At 40.1% G+C, this 27,575-nt stretch overlaps 1 protein-coding gene and 1 pseudogene across 3 annotated transcripts in view; both read left to right on the top strand.

The window, feature by feature from the left end:
* Positions 1–27,575, top strand: part of TSHR (thyroid stimulating hormone receptor) — a 205,722-nt gene that overhangs the window by 9,846 nt on the left and 168,301 nt on the right. The window lies entirely within an intron of this gene.
* Positions 4,618–8,672, top strand: LOC119531187 (annotated as a pseudogene).

Raw genomic sequence — 27,575 nt, 5'->3', positions numbered from 1 at the left:
AAGACATAATGCAAGAGGGCTTGTGAAACAAGCCAACAGTGCACTCTGCAGCAACTGTAATTGGTATTCATCATCTCTCTCTTCCACTTCCAATTCTAGATTTCTCTCACCCCCAGTTAGCACTTTGAGTAGGTGGAGTGCTGCCAGCACCTTCAACTCCACAGGGTCTGATCCATTAGTCAACTAGAATTTCTGCATTTGCCCATTCACCATTATCACTGAGCATAGAAGCACCAAGAGATGCCCCAGGCGGATACCTGAGTTCTAGACATATGCCTTTCTGCCACTAAAGTATAGCAGAACCCCCAGCTTCTCATGGTTAGAAGGGTCTATTCCTCCTACCAATAGAGGAACTCCATTTTCTTCCTACTTATCCACTGGCATGAGGAGCCCAAATGGCCAGGCAGTCATTAGAGTATTTGTCTCCCTGCGTTTTTCCTGGCAGGAGTTATCTTTCTGTCTAAAAACTGGAACTTCTAATCTGGCAGAGTATATGATTGTGGAGACAGGGAACACAAATTCTGCAAGTTCACTGGGGTGATGGTGAGAAGGGCCAATCGTATGAATATCCATTGGTCTTCAGATCCATGTATTCTAGCTATATGGAACACAATACCATATATTGGCAATTGGTCCGGGGCATGTACTTCATTAGATCAGACTCCCAACACTTAATCCAGAATGAACAATTTTCATCAACAAATTGATTGTTATTGTGATCGCCTTACTTTATGTCAGTGGAACTGCTGGCACCAAATTCAAAATAGGCATCTCAAGTTGCAGAGTCCCTATGGTCAGGGACTCCATCTCTACTGGGGCAGAGTAGGATGCTAGGAGCTGTTTTTCAAGTGAAAAGTAGTTTTATGCTTTAGGAGGCAGAGCTTTGCTCCAAAGCCTTGGTAGCCTGAGCTTCAATTCTCTTACTGGGACTTTCCAGGGTCTACAGTATATCTTTCTCCACCGTGATATCTCTATTATGGCAAGATCTATGAGTTGTGTGGTCTGAGTGGCAGGGCAGTTGATTTTTCAGCTCAGTTCTGCTCTAGTGTCTTCTCTTTTTCTAGTTCCCACAGAAAGCAGGCAGCCTTCTGCATCATCTGATAAATGCGCAAATAGGTTGGAGCATATTCCCAAGAGTGATATATTCTGCCTCCAAATGCCAAAAAGGCACAGTAAGTGCTGAACTTCTTTCTAAGGGGTAGAAACGGCAAGATACCACAAGTTGTCCTTTACTTTAGATGGGATATAATGAAATTTCCCAGACTAAACACTTCACTGATGAGGAGGCCCCTGAATCTTCATGGGTTTTATCTACCACCTCCCTGGCACTCAGATTTCTTACTAGTGTATCTAGGTTTCTTTCCCCTTCTTGCTTGCCGAGTCCAATTAGCATATCATCAGAAATAGATAACCAGGATTGTGAAGGGTCTGTTTATACAAGAAACAGGGGAATAATTACCCAGAAGAACAGAAGGTATAGTTGGGAAAGAAGGGTGGATAAGGAGGAATTGTTTCAAAGCTTCCAAATACAAAACTACACACACACCCCCGCCGCCTTCCTGAACAGTACATTTGGCAATGGGCACAATAACTGCTTTTCTCATACACTAGCCTTCTGATAATCAGCTTGTGTCCCAGTCAGTACCCTCAAGCTCTTTCTAAGACAAAATCTTGTAGTTCACAGGTAGTAACTGTCTTGTATTGGAGTGTGGAGAGAGTCAGTCTGAACAATTAAGGTGTTCCACCATACCTAGTCCTGAATGTCTTCATTTATCTGCATTTTCCAGAGTGGGTTGAGGGGGTCTAAATCTTTTAAAGTGTGAGTCAGCTGTGTGGACGTAACTGCTCTCTAGCGAGCCAATGGGCAGTTTCCTATGCAGAAAAACATCCTCTATCTTCTTTCCAGACTGCTGTTATAAATGTCAATCAAATAATTGAGGTTGTTAAGTGGCTTGCAGAGCAGAATCATGCCCTCTTTCATCTCAGGCCCCTAGCTAAAAAATCGAATCTAGGGATAGAAAGAGTGTGGGCAATCAGACAAGTGGCCCATTGGGAAAACAGATACAAGTAGGCCAAGTTTTATGTCCTTATAGGACTTTTCAGGCAGGTTCATTGCTAAACACCAGTTTGGAGAGTAGCACCCCTCCAGGTCTCATTGCCTTATACCTTAGATACAAGAATATGAACACCAAACATTTCCATACTTATTTTCAGAGGCTCAGAGCTACGAAATTACTTTCCCACATCATAAGATTTTAAGAGTGTCCGTTTGTAAAGGAGAGTGTTTCCAGCCAGTTTGCTGAGGAACGCTGTGAGTTTACCCCTTCTGGATCCCATGGCAATCTTTATCAACACTTCTAGAAAGAGCTGACTTAATAGCAATGCATGAGCCTTTTCTATTACTCTTTCACCATTTTAAGAGTCAATAGTCATGCAGAGGAATTTCCTTTTTGTTCTATGGAAGCTAAAGAACAACTCAAATAATATGACATTTCGAATAGTTTTTCTTATAATAATATTGGCTTCTATATCTTATTTTATATTTCCATATTTCCATTAAAAATTCAACCAATATGCCAAAAAGTAGTTTCTTCTTACCCTTATGTTTAATGGAGCTTACTTCTCAGCTACTTCTCACAACCTGCTTTGTGTGATCAAATGCTAAACTCTTCCACCTACTTGCTATGTGGGAGACTATTTGTTCAACTCACAGGATGAACAAACTAGTGACATCTGCACTACCCTCATCATTGAATGGTTATGAGGATCATAAGGGATCATGCCCTGTAAACTAGAGTAGCCTTGATCACAGGTTAGCTTTTATCACTAATTAATGCAATAACATGTCCAAGAGCCTGTGAGATCTGGTACAGGGCAAGATTCCATGCAGGCACCATTCAGCAGCTGTTTGCCTTGAGGGTTGTACGGCTTTATTAAGAAGAGCAAGCATCTGTCCACTTTGCAAAAGTAGCATTTTAAAGATTTACAAGATTTCCTATCTTTTTTCCAGAGATATTCATCCCCTGGGAGATACAGTGAGTAGGGTAAAGTGACCAAAGTTCTAATGAGAAGGTCTCTGTCCCAACAGGGCCCATAAATCTGCAAGAAGGATTTATCTGCTCTGTGTCAGAGTTTGGCTGAAAAGGCTGTTAGTATTTCAGAACTCTCCAGATGCCAGTATTTAATGCTTGGCTAATCTTCCTATGTAGCATAACCAAGTTGCCACTTCACAACCATCCTCAATCTCTGGAATCTAAAACAACAAAGCCAGAAGTTCTGAAATGTGCTCCACGAAGCATGAAAGAATCCATTAAGCCTCTGCCTGATTCAGTTCTATGTGACAATAGAAAGTCTAATGTACTTATGAAGGATTCCTTTTACTCATAAGAAACTTGACCCTTTACAGAAAGTATGTATCTCATGACCAAAAAATTAGGGTGGTTTGGAGGTGCTATACTTTCTTTTCATATTGTATCTTATATGTTCATTTTTAATAGCAGCAAAGTAGGGAGAGAAAATATCTGATATGAAGCTATGTCACCTAAAAGTCATGATGAAGATCAGAGGAAAGAAGGTTCCCACCTAATAGAGAAATTATTATATGACCATGTGAAGGGACTATTTATATAGTGAGAATAGTAAATAGAAATGGAGATCGTAAGTCAGGAGACCTTCAATAAATCATGAACATTTTTGCAAGGCACTTATCTGTGTCTCATCTGTTGAATGAAAACCAAAGGCTATCTCTGTCTTCCTTTGAAGAACTGTTGGGAAGACCAAGGAGGTAATTGTTTAAGTGTACAATGAGCTCTTCATTATATAGAGATATTATTTCTCATCCAACAGGGTAAGAAAATGGGGGATTATGTTTTGTCAAATATTTGGGAGAAAGCATATTTATCGTACATGGATTTTAGGAGAATTAGACTATAAAAAACAAACAAGCAAAGCAACAAAAACTAAATATTTAATTTGAAAGCACTTACACCCACCCTTTCCTTTTCAATGTGCAACAATGCAAGAGATCCGTGCTCCTGCATCCATGCTTTCCAGTCTCCTCACTCACCTTACACTGACTTTTCCCCCTCTCTCCTTCTTTCTTTATCTCTCCTTTTCTTCCAGATCCTTTCTTTTGATATAAAAATACATTCAAAAATGAAGATAAAAATAAAAAAAAAAAATACATTCAAGACACTTTCATCTGAAAAACATTCCTTCATAGTTCTCAATCATGGTACAACTACCACTCCTATATACCTACCTCTCTTCCTTCCTTCATAGCTAATCATTTACAAGGAGTTTCCTGAATTTACACTCTTCACATTTTTACTTCCTATTTGCTTCACAGTTTAGTGCAACCTGACTTCAGCCCCAATACTCAACTGAGAAAGCTTTTGCCAAAGTCACTAACAACATTTGTTGCAAAATCCAATGGACAAGGTTCCCCAGGGCACCGAGAAGGTGCGGGTGTGAAATGAAGTGGTTTGCTGGGAGTGTCTGAGCTTGTGACAAGATTCTGCAAAACAGGCACCCAGACGAGCATGGACAGCCTAGTAGTCCTTGCCTTGAAGTGGCATTGGAGATCTCTACTTGTGAGGCAAAGATGTCTACAAAACTATGAATGACACAAGAACTTTTCTTGAAATTAAAGAGCACCCCTATAATGAGGTACAGAAAAACCAGGTACTAACTGGAAGACTGGCAAGAAAAGTGGGTGAGCCACAACATTGCTTTTCATCAAGAACAAGGACATCAGCTATTAAAGAAGCATTTGGATATCTTTCTCAAAGGCAAGAGTGGACTCAAGATATTTTTTTCCTCAGTTGAGATTAGATGGTTTGCAGATCAGGGACACAGTGTAGTTGGTGTGGAGATCAATGAACCTGGGATATGAGAATTTTTTACAGAGGAGAATCTTTCTTACTCAGAAGAACCAATTGCTTGAATTCCTGGAGCCAAAGTATTCAAGAGTTCTTCAGGGAACATTTCAATTGTACTGTTGCTGCATTTTTTATCTTTCCAGGGTAAATATTGGCAAATCAGACAGAATCTGGAATAGAAGAGCCTTAGTCACTGTAAATCCAGGTGATCGAGAACGCTATGTTGATATAAAGTTGTCCCTAACAACAAAAGGTTTCCATTACCTCTCATCCATTGTTTCTTTCTTTTTTTTTCTCTTTTTTTTTTCTTTTGCATGATTTATTTTGAAATAGATTCAAAGTTATAGGAACAGTTGCAAAAACAATACTAACCCCATACACAGAATTCCATCATACCCTGACCCCCCGCCCCTGATAGCTCAATCCACCAACTTTAACATGCTGTCACATCGCTATTTCTTTCCCTCCCTCCCTCCCTATCTATCATCCATCATCTATTGCTATGTCTTCTGAACATATGAGAGTTAGCTGCACACATCCTTGAACATACACTATAATTCACGTATACACTTCCCATGAACAAGAACATTCTGTTATGCAATCCCATTAAGTGCAGCTAAGAAGTACAAGAGATTCAACAATGATACGAAGCTTACATCCTATATTTCCTTTTCCTTATGTCTCAACTGTGTCCCTTTGAGCCACCTGTCCTCTATCCTCCAATCCCATCCAAGTTCGTCACTGGCATTCAATTGTCATCTATTTAGACTGTCTTTTTTTTTTTTTTTCAATTGTGGAGACATATATACAGCCTAAATCTTCCCATTCCACCCCCTCCCTAGCCTTCCATTACTGGGGTTAATCACATTTAGAATGTTGTAATGCTCTTTCCCATCATCCATTACTAGAAATTTCCCTTCACCTCAGACAGCAACCCTACACTCATTTCTTAACTTCCCATTGCCCCTTCCCCCATTTCTCTTAACCCAAACTCTACTTCTCATCTCTATGGTTATATTCTCTGATAATTTCTTTGTGTTTACTGTGGGGCTTAAAATTAACCTCTTAATCCATATCAATCTTGTTTTTCTTTGATACCACCTTCACTTCAATAGGACACATAAACTATGTTCCTATACTCCTCCATTCCCCCACCTTTATATAGTTGTCTAAAATTACAGATTTTACATTGAGTTCAAAACCACTGATTTGCCCTTAGAGTTTGTGTATTTTATATCATGTAGGAAGTAAATAGTGGAGTTACAGTTCAAAAATTTTTGACTTCTATTTGTATTCCATCGTGGTCAGAGAATGTGCTTTGAGTATATTCAAATTTTTTTTTTTAATTTCTTGAGGCTTGTTTTATGTCCCAGCTTATGGTCCCTTCTGCAGAAAGATCTGCGATCACTGGAGAAAAATGAGTGTCCTGGTGATTTGGGAAGTAAGGTACTATATATGTCTCTTAAAATTCTCTATATCTCTTTCTACTTTCTTTGTTTCTCTGTTGGTAGGGCTCCCTTTAGAATCGGAAGTAGGGTAGGCCTTTTACTGGCAAAGTCTCTCAGCATTTGTTTGTGAAAAATTTAAGCTCTCCCTCAAATTTGAAGGAGAGTTTTGCTGGATAAAGTATTCTTGGTTGGAAATTTTTCTCTCTCAGAATTTTAAATATGTCATGCCACTGCCTTCTCACCTCCATGGTGGCCACTGAGTAGTCACAACTTAGTCTTATGTTGTTTCCTTTGTATGTGGTGAGTTGCTTTTCTCTTGCTGCTTTCAGAACTTGCTCCTTCTCTTCAGTATTTGAGAGTCTGATCAGAATATGTCTCGGAGTGGGTTTATTTGGATTTATTCTATTTGGAGTTCGCTGGGCATTTATGCTTTGTGTATTTATATTGTGTAGAAGGTTTGGGAAGTTTTCCCCAACAATTTCTTTGAATACTCTTTCCAGACCTTTACCCTTCTCTTCCCCTTCTGGGACACCAATGAGTCTTAAGTTTGGACGTTTTATTTTATCTATCCTATCCCTGAGATCCGTTTCGATTTTTTCGATTTTTTTCTCCATTCTTTCTTTTGCTCTTTCATTTTCTCTTCTATGGACTTCTAGGACACTGAGACATTGTTCAGCTTCTTCTAGTCTTGTATTGTGAATATCCAAAGTCTTTTTAATTTGACCAACAGTTTCTCTTATTTACATAAGATCTTCTATTTTTTTTATTTACTCTTGCAATGTCTTCTTTATGCTCTTCTAGGGTCATCTTTATGTCGCTTATATCCTGGGCCATGGTCTTCTTGATGTCCTTTAAATCCTTTGCCATGTTTTCATTCCTCGATTGTAGTTATTTGATTAATTGTGCGAGGTACTGTGTCTCTTCCGATATCTTGATTTGTGTGTTTGGAGTTGGATTCTCCATATCATCTGGTTTTATCATATGCATTAAGATTTTCTGTTGTTTTTGGCCTCTTGGCATTTGCTTTGCTTGATAGGGTTCTTTTAAGTTGTAAAAAAATACCTATCTAATTTTTCATAAATACAGTTTGGTGGCGTACACTTTCTCTAACTACCCAGCAGATGCATCTGTGAGTCACCTATACCCCTCAAGTCAGTTCTCCACCTTGTCCCCGTGGTGTGCAGGGAAATGATTCTTGTGGGGTTCAGTTGGAACACTCAGTTTGGGTGTGTTGCTGGAGTCATCCGCCCTGAATGTGGGGCATGTGTATGGGTGGCCAGGGAGGAAGAACAGTTTTAATATTCAAATCCCCCAGGTTCCTGGGGATTCAAGGCCACTGCATGAGTCTAAGCCTTCATTTCATTTCAGCGCTAGACCCTCTCTCTCACTGTCCCACAAACCACCAGACTTCGCGTAGTGTCCCTGGGTTCTCCGAGTGGGTCCCCCTGCCCAGCTGCGATCCTCCAGGACCTCTACCGAGGGAATGCCGTGCTATGTCACCAGTGTGTGCCGTCCCTCAATGGAAGCCCCAGGCCGCCAGACCGTGCAAGGGCGCTCTCCACCTAATGCAAAGATGGCCAAACAGGGCATCTCCACACCCCCCCTCCTCGCACAGTTCCTCCTTCCCAGCTCTGGGACAACTGGCAGGGCTCTGGGCTGTGGGCACGGCCTCAGGCAGGAGTTTATCCAGCCCTCCGGGGAGCCAGCTGCTAGCCACGGGGTTTCTTTCTGCTTCCAGCTCTCCCCTCCATTCCCCCGGCCCAAAGGGTATCTGCAGCAGGCTATCTCCCAGGCCAGATACCGAGAGGCCGGCCCAGCCCCCTCTTGCTGTGTTTTACTGCGTGGTTCCCACTATCACAGCTGCAGCCACTCCTGGGTTTTTCCCTTTTTTTTAAAAAAAAAGAGCCCATCAGTCTCCAAACGCCAAACCCTGGCTTTCCCAGACCGCCACACGGCTGCGGGTCTTCCAGCCAGCTTACTCACTCTGTTCAGAATGCAGACTCCTGGTTTCACCAAGTATACGGCCTCTGTGGAACTAGAAGACCTCATCCAGCTGGCGCATCGCTGTAACTGGTATTCTGGGTCACTTTCTAGTTTTTATCTAGTGTTTTTCATGGAGGTATATTTTTGCCCCGTCTCACCTAGCCACCATCCCCATTGTTTCTTATGATCCAACTAAACATGCAGGCCCACCGTTTTATGTTCCAGACACTGAAATTAAAAGGTTGTTTGCACAAAATGCAATATTCATTGTCTTGAGAAAGCTGATGCTTTTGAAGAACGACATAAAACTTGAGGAATTGACTACATATTTGAAAAGTTATATGTATTTACAGTCAAATAAAATCTACCACATCAATGTTTTTTGAGCAATTGAAAATTATGCTTAGACATGAAAGTATAATGAATGACAAAAAATTATGCTTAGACATGAAAATATAATGAATGACTAAAAAAATCATTTGCCAATCACATCACAAATCTTTGTTCAAAAATGCATATAACTTTTTAGAGAAAAAACACACACTAAAATGTTAAAAGTGACTACATTTGGAGAGGAGAGAGTAACGGGGTAAAAGCAGACTACCTGTCTGTTTTACTTACAGATTGTAAGAAACTTTAACCATCAGCATGTATTACTTGTATAATTAATGTATATAACAAAGAAATATGAGACATAGAAAAATTGACACAGTGTAATACTTTAATAAGGTGCAAGGTCAAAAGAAAGAAATCTAAGAAGTTGTAAATAATAATTTTTACTATATATACTCCTTATGTACCCCTTTTCACATTTTGTCTCCTTATATAATAATTTTATATGTAAGAGAATCAAGAAACAAATTTCATTAAATGAATTAACTTACATGGAACCAAGTGTTTTTCCTAAATTGTAAAAATTTAATTTTAAAATTAAGTTTTTTCCTGAATTTGGAAACTTTTTGTTTCCTCTAGAATGATCTTGTTTAAATGATAGTCTTATGAAGTATAGTGAATCCAGATTCATGATTGTTCACTATGAAAGTTGAGATTAAAAGGTTTTTCATTAACACATTTTATTAAATCAATCTTTGCCCTATAACTGCACCACCTAATATCTAAAAGGTTTAGATTGTTTAGCTCATGTTAAAAGAATGATGTATTTTATTAAAAATAAGTTACTTAATTGTGAAAAAAAATCCAATGGACATTTTTAGATCTTTTCCTTGATTGAACCCTTGGCAGCATTTGTCAGTGCTGACTGCTTCTGTTGGTTTCCCCCACAGCACACTCCTTGGTTGTCTGGTGCCTCAATTTGCCTTCAATTTGCCTTCAATTCTGGAAGGCAGGAAGAGGTAGGGTTGCTGTTGCACAATGAGGGAAAATACTGAGATCCTGAGATAGAGTCAGGAGTGCCAACCACACTCCTTCCTGCTTCATAGCAAGTTCATCCTCAAATGTAGCTCTCACCTTCTTGGCTGCCACAGTTCATACCATGAGCTCTGTAGATCTATTTCTCCACATATATTTGGGGAACAGATTCTCCAGGAGTTTCTTTCTGAGTGGAAACTTATGAGAAGGAGGTTAGGGGAATGAACTCCAGCCCCTCTTGCTGCATTTGGTCTCAGGGCCACCATTGGTACTTACTGTCTCTCTACTCCCCTATCCATTCTATATTCCCCTCATTCTCAGCTTTCACTTCTGCTGGTTTTAATAACTTATCTAGTGATATGATCCAAGCTCTCATTCCTGAAGGGTCTGAGCTCCTGGTAACCATACACTTCTCAGTCCAGGATTGCTGCACCTGTTGAGTTATAGTCATAATTGAGCAAGTACCAAGAGATACCCAATTAGATTATCCAGAGTTCCACACATATTCCTCCCTGTCCTAGTGGTGTAACACAGCCCTACGTCCTTGTGCTGGCCAGGGTAAGTTACCTCTACCAAGATAGTGTTTGCTCTTTTGTCTGCTGGTCCCTAAACATGAGGAGTCCGAAATTCCCAGTGGGTCATTGAATATAAAGGTAACTGGGACCAATCCTGCTTCTGCCCCTAGGTTCCAAGACCCATAATGGGGACACAACATATAGAGGTTTGTGATTCAGTGTGCCACCTGGATGATGAGACCCATCATGGTAGAGTATTGCCTCCAAGCTTGCACTTCAGTTGTACTTATAGCAGATCATTCATTGCCCTATAAGACCAACTGCTTCTGGATTGTGTGGTATTTGATATGAATAGTGGATTGCATTATCATGGGCCCACTGCCCTATCTCCTCTGTGAGGTGGGTCTCATGGTCAGGTGATATGTTGTGTGAACTTCTATGCCACAAGAATCAGGAGTTTTGTAATCCCCAGATATCTGTGCTGGCTGAGTCTAGGCAAGCAGGAAAGATAAACGCTTACCCAGATTAAGTTGTCTACTACTGTGTCAACAAACCACTGGCTCTTCCAGGAAAGAAAAGGCTCAATGGAGTCAATGTGCACCAAGTGACCACTTGGTCCCATAGAACAGTAGTGCCACATTGATCTCTGTTGCTAGCAGGTTGGACTTTCAGAGATGGCAGTAGCTAGTAGCAGCCTCCATTTCTGCCACCTGGCCACTATGTTTATGTGCTCATTGTGCTGGGGTGGTCAATGACAAAGGCTACCTAATCTCAACTGACCAAGTAATTTTGTCTACTTGGTCATTCAATGCCTCTTCTATGGTAGCCACTTTCTGGTAGTTGTTAAAATGTGATTCAAAGATCTTCACTCTTCATGCTCTTTCCCATATATCCACCCTCATGTATCTAGTCTAGGCTTCTTTCTCTGAAATACTTCTAGTCTCTTTCCTCCCAGGCTCCTGACCAGCCAACCTATTCATTTGCTTACAAGTCCACATATATTCTTACTTCAATCCACTTTTCCTTGAAGTCCACCCATTGGGAAGATTTTCCTTGCCATGTCTTTAAGGCCACTGCTAAGTGTAGCTGTAATGTAGCTGTTGTTCATTTTTTGTGTCACACCCATACACTGAACCAACACATCCATTAACCAAGTGCTGGCATTTTCCTCCTCCTCTAGCTGCTCCTATGAAACACTTCATTTAGCCATAAGAGTGAACAAAAGGAAAGGTGCTGCTTCAATCTTTGTGGGTAAATTGGGGGCCTGGGCTACCTGCACATGCAATTTACTTGTGCTTTGTGGGCCTACTCAGCCTTGCTCCTTAAAGGTACCACTTTCCATCTGATGGATTACTGCTGAGTCCTGCTGGCATTGTAATTTGGTGGGTCCTACAGACCTCAGCCCATGAAGGGCAGTTTAGAATGCATGGTCATTTTGTTTCCATGGTCAAATATTCAGTATCTACCAGGGCCCAGTAGCACACCAAGAGCTGTTTTTTTTTGCAGTGTAGATGTCAAGGATATGTTCCAGATCTCCATTAAGATTCTCCTGCTACAGCTCACTGTAAACTCCACACCGTGCCACATTTTACCCACGATTGACATCTCCAATACAATAGCGTCCACCGGATCACATGGCCCACATGGTGGGGCTGCTTGTACCACAGCCTGGTGCTACCATCCTCTCATGTTCCAGGTCCTTCTCCAAGCCGGCAGGCTTCCATATTCCACTGAATGAATACACAGCCTTTTTTTTTTTTTAAATCTATTCTCCTACAAGAATTAAATAAAAGCATAAAACCTCTAAGTTCTGAGTTTGGTCTTCAGTTTATTGTGATTTACCACCAGACTAGGTAAGGGCCTTCACAGTTAGTTTTCAGTTGTTTATTAATTGCTCTGAGCTTTTCATTATCTGTCTGTGGTAGCTTAAATGCAATTAATAACATTCAGCTAATTCCCCTTTCTTTGTATGCATTGCTTCCCTTCACCTACTTTCCCTCCCCCAATTTCCCTTTTCTAAAGCATGAATCATTGCAGAGGCAAGGTCAGTTCAGTATACAGAAAATTCTTCCAATCTACCACTGGTAAAAGTTTTAGTAATTGGGCTGCCACCTTGTGCCAGGGACTGTCTGTGCCCCACACACCACCCAGAATAGGATCCTCATTGTCAGCTGACAGGAATTGATCTCTTCCCTAAATCCCACTTTACCTCCTGCTTGCTCAGACCACCTCCAGTACCAACAGGTCATTTCAGTTCTTCTTGGAAGCAAGTGATGAGACAGAGTTAGGAGTGCAAGTTGGGGGATAACTTCTGTGAGAGATATAGGGGGAGGACACAGGATTTGGCATGGAGAAACTTCAGACCACATGTGAAAGAGGAGAAAAGGAGGAATTGGACAAGGAGAGCCCCAGACTAAGCTACAGATCTGGCCATCTCCACCAACCCAATGGAGAGCTCTGAAGCAATGATTGCCTGTTAGAGGAACCTCACAGTGGGTATAAAAGCCAGGCTCTATTCCCCTGCCATGCTTTGTCATTGGCTGGGGCTTCCTGGAAGAGTGGGCCTTGGTTCAAAAGCTGTGACAGATCCTGAACGTGCTGGAGCTGGAGGTTGGCAGGTGGATGCCTCCTTGCAGTTGAACAGAAAGCTGTCTCTTGGAGGAAGATCTGAGGCACATCTCCATGGCTGCCATGTCTGTTTTTCTTTTTCAGCCTCTCTGTTTACACATCTTGGTTTGCTTTACAAGTTTATCTAGCTATCCCTTAAAGGATGTTGTTTCTTGGGTTTTCTTCTCTCCTCATGCCACACTTACTCTGCAATCTCTTCCACTCCCATTTCTACATCTTATGAGATCCTAGTGAATCTCAATTTCAGATCTTTAGGCCGGCTTCTTTTCTGAGCACTAGATCTAGAACATCCAATTTCCTCTTTAGATGCAGATTCCTAACAATTAGCATTTCCAAAAGTGACCTCCTCTTCTTAGCCAAAACTGTCTTTCTGTTTATTCATTTCAATGAATGGATCACCATTCACCCAGATGCTCAAAACAAATACCATAGAATTCCTTGACACTGCCTTCTCATTCACCCTCCCATATCAAATTCAAAATCATTACAGTCTAAATATCTCTTGAGTCTGTCTCAATTTCATATAAGTTACTGTCATCCTGACTCACTGCTATCATTTTCTTCCACCTGAACCATTTCAAATAGACTTTCTGCTTTCAGACATTTTTCTTCTGTCCTTGATAGATACAGCAGAGTGATCAGTCTAAATGTGCTACTGATGGAGTCTCAGTTCCCTGTTTAAAATACGTTACTGGTTTCCATTGCCCTCAGGAGAAATTTCAAACTTCTTCCCATGGCTCGTGAGGCTGTCATGGTCTGGCCCTGCTTCCCCTTCCAGGCAGATCTCTTACCAGTTTCTCTCCACTCAGTCACTCTATTATTTCAGCCACTTTGGACAATTTTTATACTCTAGAATGTCAAGAGTGGAAAAGGAAACACATAAGATGTGTCCAATAAAATACTCCAAAACTAAACCTGTTTCAATTGTTACTGTGTTGTTTTTGAAGGTGATTGATGCTGAAACACAAAACTGGCAGCAGCTTTCTTCAGGAGAGAGAATGTACTTGTTTCCTGGCTGCTGAAACAAATACCATACAATGGGTAGGCTTAACACCAGGAACTTGTTTCATGGTTTCAGAGGCTAGAAGGCTTCCTCCTTCTGGGGTCAGTATCTTCTGGCCGTTTGGCAATCCTCGGGGTTCCTTGGCTTTTCTGTCACATGGCAATGCACATGGTAGCATCTTCTCCTTTTTTTTTCTGGGTTCTGTTGACTTCCAGCTTCTGGCTGCTCCCCATGGCTTCTCTTTCTGTGCCCAATTTCCTTTGCTTATCAGGACTTCAGCCATATTGGAATAAGGTCCACTTTTGTTCAGTTTGGACAAAGCTTAACTAACAACATCTTTAAAGGTCCTATTTACAAATGGGTGCACAGCCACATGATGCCATCCCCAACAGAGGCCTTAAACATGAATAATTTTTAAATATTTTATGCAAGTGTACAGAGATGTTCATTAATAAGATTAAAATAAAGATTGAAAAATACTGATTTTTCTTTCCCCTCACCAAGAATAATTTGAAAATTCATACATGATATTTAAAAACAACAGATTTCAGTATTTTCCCATATGATGTTTTGATTCTAAATTTAAAAAAACCTATAAATTTCTCTTCCCATTAAAGTACTCATTATAGTGCAAGAGTCCAGTCCTTTTACCCTGTCACTCTGTCTTCATATGTAATTCATACCCTTAATGAAAATTGCTATGAGTGCACATGACAAGAAACACTTAAGTGTGGGGAATTCTTTTCAAACAAGTGGTTTTACCTATTTACAAAAAAAGATTTGAGAACTTGGACACATTTTAAGAGCCTCTCAATATTTTTCTTCAGAAGAAATTCCAGCCCAGACATTCAATAACCCAGATTTGTTTTCAAGGAGGAAATAAGGAAACAAATTTTGTAAACAAAGGCCAAAATTTGACAGCAATTACTAGTGACAGGTCCAAGGATTTTGCTCCGTTTTATTATTAACACTACCACTGTTTCCAGATTTTATTGATTCTTTTTCAGATATAAAGAATAGGGGAGGGGAGAACTTCTGGAAACTGAAGATAAAATTCAACATAAAGGGGACATTATCAGGGTGTATTCAGAGTAGAGGAAGAGTAATTAAAGGATAAGTGGGCTACCAGGGAACACTGGAAAGTTAGTAGGTAAAAACGGATGGAGAGACCGCATAAGAAATGGCTATTCAGAGACATCAAACTTTGAATTGTGAAACAAATTACTTACAGGAGCACTGCAGACCAAGATGGGCTGACTGAGAGCAGTGGCAAAGTTGCATTAAATGAGGAGTTGTGTTAAATCAATTCACACCAACAAGCCTGGAGGATTATAGTCCTGGGTGCTAAAACAGTCCAGTCATGAACCTCTAAAAGCACCATACAGAATTTCTGGAAATCTTGGAAAATAAGAATTGGACCAGGAAAAATAAGATCATATTGTCTTCATCTTCCAAAAGAAGGGGGAGGAAGGAAGTAGACCATATAAATGAAAACTGGTAATCACCATATTGTTCATTAGAACATACTTCTTATTAAGCAGATGCTTTGGAGACCTTTAACAAAGACTAAAGGTAGGAGTTAATACCAGTTTACTAATAAGTCTTGCTAACCAAGTGAACCTCATTTCCTGTTTAATGAATCTCTGTCACACCCAAGTGGGTCTTTGCTGCTGAGAGGCCAAAGAAGATGCCGGGCATGTTCAGAGGCATGAAATTTTATTTGGGGCTTACTTACAAGGAAATGCAAGTCAGTTACATTGCCTGAATTCAGGAGTTACTCTGAATGGCAGCAGGTTCAGAGCTCAACGTGAAGATACTCCGCAAAAGTAGGGGGTGCCAGGGTGTGGTTTATAGGCGTTAGGACAAAGAGATGCAAATGGGAGTCAACAGGAGGAGGGGAGGATTATAGATATCTCAGGGAGTTTCAGGGAGGTGATAGTTTCAGGGAGGTGATTGTTTCAGGAGGGAGGTAAGCTATGGATTACATTTAGTGCTGGAGGCCTGATCCTACAAGGAGAGTAGATCAAACCTTAGTGTCCTAGGTCAAGCAAGCTGCTGTGTGCACATGCTTCAAGGCCATGGGCTCTGGGCTCACGCCAACTCTAATTTGGAAAATATGGAGGATACTATAGAAATAGTATATTTTAATCGCAACAAAATTTTTGACAGAACCTCCCATTATATGCCTGTAGATTGATTGAGAAGGGACTTGAGAAAACTTTCTGGAGTGGTAGAAATATTCTATTTCTTGAAAGATACTGGGGATTGAATCTTGTCCCCCTCAAAAGACGTTCAAGTCTTACTCTGCATTCCCGTGGATGCAAACCCATTTATAAATAGGAACTTTTGAAGAGGTTACTTTTAGTTAAGATATGGCCAGATTGAATGAAGTTGGGCGTTAATCCATATGAATGGAGGGCTTATAAAGAGGGGAAATTTGGATATAGTCACAGTCAGTGAGTAGCAGCCAGAAGTCACAGCGAGTTCACCATGGGAAGGAGGATGGCCATTGCCATAATGCTACTGACTGGGAGAAAGCATGGCCTTGCTGACATCTTGATGTTGGACTTCTAGCCTTCCAAATCAAGAATCAGTAAATATTTGTTATTTAAGCCAACCCATTTTGTGGTGTTTATCATAGCAGTTCCCGCATATTAAGGCAGTAGGAATGTAGGTTACATAGATGTATGCATTTGTCAAAACTTAGAGAATTTTATATTTCATATTTGTGCATTTTACTCTATGCAAATTTTTTCCAAAAGATGAGACACACCACAAAAACACATAAAATAAAAAGGCTATCTAAAAGGTTAGGTCTAATTAAAATTTGAATACTGGTTCATTACTGAGACATATTTGCTGCGTTCTAGAATCATCCACTGTATTAGTTAGGGTTCTCAAGGGAAACAGAATCAACAAGAGATATCTAAATATAAGGTTTTATAAAAGTATCTCACGCAACTGTGGGAATGCATGACTCCAAATTCCATAGGGCAGGCAGCAAATTGGCAACTCCAATGAACTCTCAGGAAATGCTTCACTGGCTAGCCGAAGAAGAAGTGAAGGGTCCTCTATCTGTCTCACTTAAAAGTCTTCAACTGATTGGATTAAATCCAGCTGATTGAATTCTCTCATTGTGGAAGACATGCCCTTCATTGATGTACTCTGTCACAGCTGCAGCCAATTGACTGATGATTTAATAAACCAGCCTTCTGGTTTATTAACCAGCCACAAATGTCCTTGCACTAACGGTTAGGCCAGTGCTTGCTTGACCAGACACCTGGACACTATCACCTGGCCAAGTTGACACATGAACCTAACCATCACACCCACATTCTACCATTTAAGTTTACTACCAAAACATAATACTAAAAAAGCATGAAGCAAATCACTTATTTCATACTTAATAAGAAATAATTAAGCCAAGTATAGCTGAATAGACACTAATAGCTTTCTTTACAGAAAAAAATACTTTGAATTTTTTTTGTTTGATCCATACTTTTTAGCATTTAGTGCAGTAAAAAAGTTCTTTCACCACAATTAGCAATTAAATCAGTGAAAACCCAGGTAGTTTTCAGTTTCCTGTTGACCTGCATGATTGTGATCCAGTTTTTTCTACCTTGTGTCTCAAAAACAGATGCTGTTCCTTATAAAGATAATAAATTCTATAAAATTGCAACTCCATGGTTCTGTTCAAATGAAAAAATTTAAAGAAATGCATTGGCAGGAACCAGATCAATAACTCTTACTCCTTTTTGTCAAACTTTCAATTAAATATGAAGTCCCAGCATAAACCCAGCAGCCTTGTTTGAAGATTTAGATGCTTGTTGCTTCACCAATATCTTCTCCCACACACTCTGTCCCAGATTTGACTACCTGTAAATGAATTATTATGTGATGTGATGTCACATATTCTCATGATTCCTTATTATTCTTGAAAAGTTTCCTTTATGACCCACTAAAGTGACTATGATTTGTTTACTACAAAATTTTCTGAATCACTTTGCTCCATAGTATTAAGCCTCCAGCCATCCAGCAGAGGGAGCACTAAGAGACAAACTAGTTTCATCTCAGAAGTTTACTTCCAGTTGCCTAAGTGGGCCAGAAAACTCCCACAAACTTACCTCTTACCTTTAATAGGAAGAAGCTTTGTTCTCGTAGTCCAGACACCTGCCCCTTAAGCATGGACACCAATAGGAATCCAACCTCTTGTATACGATTTCTTGGCTTTCCTATAACAGTAGAGGCGGGGAAGTCACTTCTATAACAGCTCCACCTCGGGCCTCCAGTGGTTCCTGTTTTCCCAAATTTGAAAGGAAGAGACCCTGTGAACTGAGGTGGGTGGGAGTGCGGGAAGGATAGAAGGAAAAAGTTTCTTCTCCTCTGTTCTAGTTTGCTAATGCTGCTGGAATGCAAAACACCAGAGATGGATTGGCTTTTGTAAAAGGGGGTTTATTTGGTTACACAGTTACGGTCTTAAGGCCATAAAGTATCCAAGGTAACACATCAGCAATCGGGTACCTTCACTGGAGGATGGCCAATGGTGTCTGGAAAACCTCTGTTAGCTGGGAAGGCACATGGCTGGTGTCTGCTCCAAAGTTCTGATTTCAAAATGGCTTTCTCTCAGGATGTTCCTCTCTAGGCTGCAGTTCCTCAAAGTGTCATTCTTAGTTGCACTTGAGGTATTTGTCCTCTCAGCTTCTCTGGAGCAAGAGTCTGCCTTCAACAGCCGTCTTCAAGCTTTCTCTCATCTGCAGCTCCTGTGCTTTCTTCAAAGTGTCCCTCTTGGCTGTAGCTCCTCTTCAGAATGTCACTCTCAGCTGCACTGAGTTCCTTCTGTTAGTCAGCTCATTTATATGGCTTAATTTAAACCCACCCTGAATGGGTGGGGTAACACCTCCATGGAAACTATCCAATCAGAGTCATCACCAGCAATTGGGTGGGGCACATCTCCATGGAAACACTCAAAGAATTACAATCTAATTAACATTGATATCTCTGTCTACACAAGATTACATCAAAGATAATGGCGTTTGGGGGGACATAATACATTCAAACCAGCACATCCTCCATTCACCAAATCTGCTTCTCCCAGAGGAAATATAAGACTTATCACTGGTTTACAGATTCTTTTGCTGTGAACTCTCTGCTTACTCTGAGAGGAAATCATTAAGCCACTGAACCTCAGTTTCTTCAACTCTAAAAAAGGTGCAGTGTTGTTGCTGTTGTTAGTATTGTTCCCACGCATTAAATATCTTGTTTTATACGCTTACATTTACTCCTCATGTCAGCCCTCTGAGGCAAACTTTATTATTCCCATTTTACAGATGAGGCAACTGAGGCTCAGAGAGGTTGAGGAACTCAGCCAGGGCCAAACAGCTAGAAAGGAGGGGACCCGGCACTTGAATGTAGCTTGTCTCACTTCAAAAGCCCCATGTGCTTCATCTGTCTTGGGACGAGGAAGAGTAGTACCATCTCACAGTTATACTATACCTAACAAAGCATTTTAACTTTTATTACCCCACCTCAGAATAATTCCATGAGGTAAACAGGACAAAATCCCTTTCTCTCCTTCCTTACTTCCTTAGTCCTTATTTTTTAAATTGTTAAAGAAACCAAAGCTCAGAACATGCAAAGGATTTTTTTAAGGTCACATGGATAAAAAATGTTAGAGTTGGGATTAAACTGGCTTTAGTCCGTGCTTACTACCCAGCTCTGCCTCTAAGTAGCACTTCAACCCTAAAAAGATCATTACAACCCTGCAGTTTTTGCATATGCAAAATAAATAAGAATAACAACCATAATAAATACCTAGTGAACTACCTCATGGTGCTTTTACAGAGATCAAATGAGATGATATTCATGGATGTTTATGGAACATATAAACAATGCACAAACCAAGATAATTCTATTATTGGGATTATCCTAGATTAGAAACTGGATTATGTCTGGCCTTCTGGCAAAATTGTAAACCAGGGTAGGTTTGTACTTCATACTACCTATTCTCCCCACTTCTTGAGCCCCAGGTAGCAGGTGCTCTCCTGCTGCCTCTGTCCCACCACTCAGAGAGAAATGTTTCCTGAAGAGGCCCTAGAAAGGACTTAAGGATCAGGAGATCTTTCCATATTTACTTAAATTTTATTATGGGACTGGTTGTCTTGAATGTCCCATGAGGTGGTATTTACCTACTCTGCAAGCCATCCACAGCTGGTTCTCCCCTCTATGAGACTTGGAAGCAGTTTTGTTGTATTTTGGAACTGGAGACAGATAGCCAGATGAATGTTCATTCTGTCACCATGAAGTGTTGTGCCCATTTGATATAGTTGATAACAAGGATTAATGAAATAGTTTCAAAGTAAAATAGAATCTTTGCACTGATCCAGGGCACGGGGGCCAGAAGGTAGAGTCTCAGTATAGTATGGAGCTTTACTCTGGTGACAGCCCTGCCTGCATCAAGCATCTAAGACCCCTGAACTGGCTGAATGCAACGGTCATAAATAAAGGTGCCTTTTGTTCTGCTTTTTACGTCACTCACTACATGTTAGGCAATGGCTTCAGGCACAACTGCTTTCTTTCTGCAATTTGCTAAACAAAAAGGTAGTCTGTTCATTTAAGAAGCTATCTAAAAAAGTGTGTGTGTGTATTGTGGTATGGGAGTTCTGAGAAGCATTGCAGGGATCAGGTGATCATTACCTTCCTACATCCATTCATTCAGTTCAATATTTATTGAGTGCAAACACTATGCTAGGTGCTGGAAATAGAATGCTGAACAAGACAGATAAGCTATTTATAACTTCATGGAATTTACATTCAAGATGGAAAGCCGACATTGATCAAATAATTACAATTTTGATGGGTATTACAAAGGAGAAAAACAGACATCTATGATTACTTACTTTATTTACAAGTACACTGCAATGTCTTGAAAGTATTACTTATAAAGATCATGCAAGGTATCCTGTATACTGGAGAACTCCAAATGATTTCCTACAATGAAAACCTTGGATTTATTAAATAGCAACTACTGTAAAAAGAAGCTTGAAAAACTAATCTTGCCTCTCAGGCTTTCTAAACCCAATATAAAGGAAATGAGAGCTAAACAACATTATCTTGATCTCACTGGCACTACATAGCCCAGGAAATAGTGCATGCAATAGAGTAGAAAAAAAGGATCAAAGGATGTGTTTTAAAAAGATAATGACATCTGCTGACTTTTCCCCTTCTGGCAATAATAATTTCTGCCTCTTCTGTAATCGTACCCTGTTGGAAAGCCTCATGGCTTGGACTGATTTTTGCCTACTACAGATTGTGGTTTCCAAAAGTACATCTCCAAAACTAAGGAAATGGGCAGTCCCAGGTTGGCTGGCTCCATCAAGAATGCTGAAAAGTTGATTTCACAATTGGATGACCAACAGGGATCTCAGCATCAACTTAAATTTTTTTTTATTTGCATCCAATTTTTAGTTTATCATATAGCTTGGTGAAGAAAGAGGGAGTAGTTACTATGACTTTCATGGACTTACAGAATTTTAAAATTGGAAGAAGATCTTGGGGATCATTTACTTAAACCTTATAACAAACATAAGAGTCTCCTGTACCCCTTCATGATGTTCATCCTTGACTGCATATGGTAAAAGGGAACTTACTATCTCATTTTTGAAAAATTTTGTTATCCTTTCATATACTGGAGAAAATATATTTCCCATTGGTCTTAGGTGTGTCCTCTCAAGTCCCACGGGCCAAGTCAGATGGAATATCACTTCTATTTAACTTCTTCCCTCCTCCCTGACACTAATAACTCTTCTCCTCTAGACTAAACATTTAGCTCCTTTCTCCATTCTGTATACAACATGATCCTCCAAACTTCTACCATTTTGGATGGTGGAAATTGAGGAGGTGGGAGGGAAATGAAATGTTTGTGTCTGTTAACCAACATATTTTTATTCCTCTTAATTTTGTAATATCAGCAGGTTTGATCAACATACCACCTGTGCCCCCATTCACATTCATAATTAAACTACACAGGACTACTTTCACTGTAAAGATTAAAGTAGAATTTATCCATTAACAATGCCAGATGGGTGGCTTTCCAACTTATACTCTCTAGGTCCAGAAAATGCCCAGTAAATTAATATTGGACCTAAAATTAAACTCTGGGTTTGAAGATGCTGCCATCCTGTTGAGTCACAAGAATATGTTTTTTTTTTTTTAATTTCTATTACACCACTAATTTTGGTAACTTTGGCAAAAAGAATATAAAAACAGGCAATACCCAACTTATAGGGTTGCATTCCAAAAGTCAGTTGTTTGGAATGTGTTTTACAAGAGTATTAAACTATCAAGCCAGACTACCAAAGACTTTTTAACTCATAAAATACCTTCATTGTGATACCATACCAGAAATCAGAGGCAGATCAGAATAAAGTCTCCTAGCTGTTTTTGTACAACATGTCTCTTAAGCATCACCCTAACTATTCTAGCATCCTATACTATGTTTAACAATCTTTGTCTGGATTAATATGACCAGAATTGCTACTGGAAATACCAGGAATATTTTAATGCTTCCCCTCTTCTATCTGGTTGAGTTAAAGACATCCTGATGTAAGTCTGCTGAACAAAGAAACCTGGAGTTCCTTGTGACCCAAGCCTGGTGGTGGATGGGAAGATGAGGTGCAGTGGCAGATGCTAGTCCTGCTGGGAAAGGAGAGAGCATCTACCACCACTGGCTTTGTCGTGCTGTTCAGGTATACTCCATCTTTGTTGATTCCACTGGGACCTCATTCTTTTCTTCCATGTCAGCCTAATTGATAGTCTCTTCCGTTTCTCTCCCCGCCTCCCTCCTCATCTCTCCTTTCGTCTCCTTCCCACCCTCTCCCACCCCACCCTCCACTCCCTTCACCTTCCCTTCCTTCCCCTTTTCTCCTCTCCCCTCCCTTTTCTTCTTGTCCCCTCCTCTCCTCTCCCTTCCTCTCCTGTCCCTATCTCTGCCCTCCCCTCTCCCTCCTTTCCTGGGGATCACAATGAAGTCTTTCGATTTTGCCTCACTTGTCCCTTAAGCACTACCCAAAGTTTTAACAGTTTTCCAAAGGTTTTTTTCATGGGTAGCCAAAAAGGGAATATCGCTGGTCACAAAAGAAAATTGGGGAACACAGTGAATCCCTCCTCTGTCTCCTTAATCTCTCTCTCCATTCTCTGTCTCACTTACACCTGATAGCGGGAGGCAGAATCACTGTAGGTGCTACTAGTGGATCAAGTAAAATACATTGACAGGACGTTCTAGACCTTTAGGGAAAAGAGGCGAGATAGATCTGGTGTCCGATCTTTGATTAAAAAGCAGAACAAAGCTTCTTATGGGAGCTGGGAGTGAGGAGTTGGGGCCTAACCCTGTTGAACTTTCTTCTGCCCTCTTCTCTCTTCACAAAGGAATAGGTGTCCCCAACCCTCATCCAGGCCACTCCCCACCCATCCCCATTACTTGCTACCCACCATCCATTTCTGAGACACACTCCATTTTTGTAAGGGCTCAGTCCTTATCCACAAATCCAAACTCTAAAAAGTTCTGAACATTTACAGTTTTTGGTAATTTAGATGGCAAAAGAACTTGGCCTGAACTGATGCGAGGTTATTTATTGTCTTTCTACTTATATGTTTATTACAAAAATATCAATGTGATTGTTTTTGAGGTCCAACCCCAGCACATTACCATTCTAAAATTTGACAATTCTGAATTCCACAATACATCTGGCTCCAAAAATTTCTGGGTAAAAGATTATGATCCTTTATTCCCTATTTTCCTGCATCTTCTACTTCCCATCAAAGTGAGAAGTTAAAAGTATGGACTAGATTCACTGTGTTCCCCAGCGTGGATTCAAATCCTGTCTCTGACAAAAGTTATATGACCTTGCTCAAGTTATTTAACTTCTCTGTACCTCAGTTTCCTCATATGTAATATTGAAACAATAATAGTATCTACTTTAGGGTTGTTGTGAAGATTAAAATGAGTTAATGTATACACAGTGCTTAGAATAATGCCTGGCACATAGTAAGCACTATATGTTTGTAGTTATCATCATCCTTTGTCCTTCACCTCTACAAATAGTACCTAGTCTCCCCTTTATAAAAACCCTACCCTTGACTCTGTCTCCCCATTGATAAACCTCGGTTTTCTTCCTTTCCCTGCCTTAAAGAGAAGACCATACTTTCTCAGTCACAATTTACTCTTTAACCTACTAGAATCTGGTTATCTCCATTACCCAACCCTATAGTACTGCTCCTGTGAAGGCCCCTAATGACACTTAACTGCAAACTTTAAAGGCTCCTGTTTAGTTTTATTCTGCTTGATATTTCTGTAACATATGATGCTCCAGATAGACTCTCAGTTCTCCTCCCACCTCTCCCACGCCTTGCTCATTAAAGGTTCACCTTTCCCAGGATTTCAGCCCTTGACCGTTTTGTGCATTAACCAGGATCCTTAGACAATCTCATCTAATTTAACATGTCGACTATGGATAGCAGTGACTCCCAGACTTTATCATTACCCCTGAACTCTTACTTGTGCTTCAGACCCTATTTCCCCTTACCTCCCGGACATCTCCACTTAGATCACCTGCAGGAATCTCAAATCCAACTCATCACAACCAAATTCATTACCCTTTCACTGACATGCTGCATCTAATTCCCATTCCCACCCCCAAAAGAATCCCACATTTGCACCTCCTCATTCATACTCTCAATTTTAATAGAATTTTACTTCACCTAGTAGCTTGAGTTCAGACATTTAGAACCATCATTTAGAACCATTACCTTAATTAGTCATTAAGTCTTACCATTGATTTTTTTAGTATCAACAAAATCTATCTACTACTTTAGTTAGGGCTTCCATCAACTATCATGTAGACCAGTGGCCTGACATTTTTGGCTGTAACCCATGGTAAGAAATATATTTTACAGTATGGCCCCAAATATAGAAATATAAGTAAAGTAGAACACTCATACACATCTATATAAATATGTGAATATGTGTGTTCTAGTTTATTTCATTTTCCTAAAATTATAGTCATGATACCCTAAATTGATTTCACAATCTACTAATGCTTTACAACCTGCAGTTTGAAAAACACTAGACTATCCTAGATTAGTGGCACTTTGCTATCCCCTCTTCCCCCTATATCTGTAGTAGTGGCTCAACACAGAGCACTTCAGCGGGTGCAGGTCAGAACCTCCAAGAGTAGGGGTTGTAATTTGAAAAAGAATTTGCTTCCACACAGGTGATTCTGATATCTCCTACATATTCTACTCGGTTGTCAAAACAATAATGAACATTTACTAAGCATCTACTATTCATAAGGCATACAGCAGTGTGCCAAATAAGCATGGTTTACTTCTGTGGCATTTACAACTTACTCAGAGAACTCACAGGTCCTTAATGTGCCTTGCATTTTCATATCTCCATGCCTTGCACATACTATTCCCATTGTCTGGAATGCCCTACACACACCCTTTCATCAAGGGAATTATTTTGGCAATGTGTATAACCATCTATTTCTTTTAAAAAGGCAAATAGGTAGTGGTGGCACTGATCTCAGTTCTCGCACATCTAGTTGCTCTGTGTCCTGGTTAGAGTGATCCTACGCCAGCTCATGCCATTCTTGCCAACTCACACCACAAAGCCCTGACTGCAGTAGCCTTCACCTTAGTTTCTCTGATTTGTTCTGACTCAGAGGTACTGAAAGTCAGATTCAAAGTTTGTTGGCCAATAAGGGGAAAGAGGTGTTTGAACCTCAGCGTGGCCCACCATCTGGTCTTCTGGTTAAGAAAGTTTCCACCCTGGGTTACTAAGGGTTTCCTCCTCATCCCTCGCCTACTTGAGAAATATCACCATGAGGCAGGTACTATTGTTATCCCCACTTGAAGGATTAAAGAGATTAAATCATTTGTACAAGGCACATAACCCATAAGTGGCAGAGCATATAGTGTGAAAACATCCCTAGCAATGAAAATGTGCTACTTGTTTATGCTATTGTTTTAAGGGAAAAAAGACTAAGAATCCAGTTTGCACTTGTCTACTCAATGGTCCTATTTCTCCTATTGAAATGATCTCCAAACCTTTTTTGTGCATGCTCCCAACCTGCACTCCAGAAGATATGTGCACTCTAAAATATATGCAATGACTAAGGTTTGTTAATTTCTGATGCATATGGTAGGAACAAGTTCACAGAAATGTTGCTGTATTCAGTTATTTTCTTGGGGTAGAGTAGGAACATGTTGGAAATAAAGTAGTTATTTTAGGTTAGCTGTCTTTTTCTTACTCCCTTGTTATGGTTTGTTTGAAATGATTTTTTATTGCATGTTTTTTTTTAAATTTTTTTGATATAGTTAATTTTAAAAAAAGAGTTAATTAAAAAAAAATGAAAAAATATGCAGAGCCCCGTTGAGGAGCTGGTGGAGAATGCAGGGGTATTGCACTCTGCACCTCGATGGTTGCTGATATGCTCACAGACTGGTGGTTTGGTGGGCTGAGCCCTCTACCATGGGACTTGCCCTTGGCAAGACTGTTGCTGCAAAGGAGAGGCTAGGCCTGCCTATAATTGTGCCTAAGTGCCTCCTCCTAAATGCCTTTTTGTTGCTCAGATGTGGTCCTCTCCCTCTAGCTAAGCCAACTTGGCAGGTGAAATCACTGCCCTCCCCACTACGTGGGATCTGACACCCAGAGGAGTAAATCTCCCTGGCAACATGGAATATGACTTCCAGAGAGTAATGTAGACCCGGCATCATGGGATGGAGAACGTCTTCTTGACCAAAAGGGGGATGTGAAAGGAAATGAAATAAGCTTCAGTGGCAAAGAGATTCCAAATGAGCTGAGAGGTCACTCTTGTGGGCACTCTTATGCACAATATAGACAACCCTTTTTAGGTTCTAATGAATTGGAATAGCTAGCAGTAAATACCTGAAACTATCAAACTACAACCCAGAACCCACGAATCTTGAAGACAATTGTATAAAAATGTAGCTTATGAGGGGTGACAATGTGATTGGGAAAGCCATATGGACCACACTCCCCTTTGTCCAATGTATGGATGGATGAGTAGAAAAATGTGGCCAAAAAAAAGGCACCCAGTTGTTCTTTTTTACTTTAATTGTTCTTTTTCACTTTAATTTTTATTGTTATTATTTTTGTGTGTGTGGTAATGAAAATGTTCAAATATTAATTTTGGGGATGAATGCACAACTATATAATGGTACTGTGAACAATTGAATGTATGCTTTGTATGACTGCATGGTATGTGAATATATCTCAATAAAAATGAATTAAAAAAAAAAAAAGAACAACAGTCAGATGCAGCCCCTTCCCTGTACTGTCGACACTCCTTTTCAATATGAACAATTTAGTGTGCTCACTGCCTAGACACCCTGAAGATGGAGAAAGAGATTGAATTAAGTGAATGGAAGAGGTAGCAACAAACAAGATGAGATTTAACAAAGGTCTATGAATACTGAAACTTTAAATAAATACATATATGTTTTTTAGATGCTGGGGTGTTGGAATAGCTGGAAGGAGGTTAATGACACGGTGGAACTGTAACCTATAATATCCTTTGAAATTTGCTCTACAGCTACTTGCTGAATTGTGCTTTGAAAGTCTTCACCTTACTGTGTATATCCTATATTGCATAATAAGGAAAGAACTGCAACTGTAGAACTGTAACCCATAGCAATTTTTGAATTACCTGTATAACTTCTTGAGCTGTAC

Source organism: Choloepus didactylus, chromosome 4, assembly GCF_015220235.1.
Source record: "Choloepus didactylus isolate mChoDid1 chromosome 4, mChoDid1.pri, whole genome shotgun sequence".
NCBI lineage: Eukaryota > Metazoa > Chordata > Mammalia > Pilosa > Megalonychidae > Choloepus > Choloepus didactylus.
This window is presented reverse-complemented; position numbering and strand designations above follow the sequence as displayed.